Below are 1,341 nucleotides of genomic sequence, written 5' to 3'. Positions count from 1 at the left end.
ATTTCTCCATCTATTAGTGTCCTCTTTGATTTCTTTCACCAGTGTTTTATAGTTTTCTATATATAGGTCTTTAGTTTCTTTAGGTAGATATATTCCTAAGTATTTTATTCTTTCCATTGCAATGGTGAATGGAATTGTTTCCTTAATTTCTCTTTCTGTTTTCTCATTATTAGTGTATAGGAATGCAAGGGATTTCTGTGTGTTGATTTTATATCCTGCAACTTTACTATATTCATTGATTAGCTCTAGTAATTTTCTGATGGAGTCTTTAGGGTTTTCTATGTAGAGGATCATGTCATCTGCAAACAGTGAGAGTTTTATTTCTTCTTTTCCAGTTTGGATTCCTTTTATTTCTTTTTCTGCTCTGATTGCTGTGGCCAAAACTTCCAAAACTATGTTGAATAGTAGTGGTGAAAGTAGGCACCCTTGTCTTTTTCCTGACTTTAGGGGAAATGCTTTCAATTTTTAACCATTGAGGATAATGTTTGCTGTTCAGTTCAGTTCAGTCGCTCAGTCGTGTATGACTCTTTGCGACCCCATGAATCACAGCATGCCAGGCCTCCCTGTCCATCACCAACTCCCAGAGTTCACACAGATTCACGTCCATCGAGTCAGTGATGCCATCCAGCCATCCCACACCCAAGGTAAGAGAAACCCAAGTAAGACGGTAGGTGTTGCAAGAGGGCATCAGAGGGCAGACACACTGAAACCATACTCACAGAAAACTAGTCAATCTAATCACACTAAGACCACAGCCTTGTCTAACTCAATGAAACTAAGCCATGCCCATGGGGCAACCCAAGATGGGCTGGTCATGGTGGAGAGATCTGACAGAATGTGGTCCACTGGAGAAGGGAATGGCAAACCACTTCAGTATTCTTGCCTTGAGAACCCCATGAACAGTATGGAAAGGCAAAAACGTTTGCTGTGGGTTTGTCATATATAGCTTTTATTATTTTGAGGTATATTCCTTCTATTCCTGCTTTCTGGAGAGCTTTTATCATGAATGGATGTTGAATTTTGTCAAAGGCTTTCTCTGCATCTATTGAGATAATCATATGGCTTTTATTTTTCAATTTGTTATTGTGGTGTATTACATTGATTGATTTGCAGATATTGAAGAATCCTTGAATCCCTGGGATAAAGCCCACTTGGTCATGGAGTATGATCTTTTTAATGTGTTGTTGGATTCTGATTGATAGAATTTTGTTAAGGATTTTTTCATCTATGTTCATCAGTGATATTGGCCTGTAGTTTTCTTTTTTTGTGGGATCTTTGTCAGGTTTTGGTATTAGGGTGGTGGTGGCCTCATAGAATGAGTTTGGAAGTTTACCTTCCTCT

This window comes from Bison bison, unplaced genomic scaffold (genome assembly GCF_000754665.1).
Source record: "Bison bison bison isolate TAMUID 2011002044 unplaced genomic scaffold, Bison_UMD1.0 scf7180017864468, whole genome shotgun sequence".
Classification (NCBI taxonomy): Eukaryota; Metazoa; Chordata; class Mammalia; order Artiodactyla; family Bovidae; genus Bison; species Bison bison.
Note: the sequence above shows the minus strand (reverse complement) of the source record.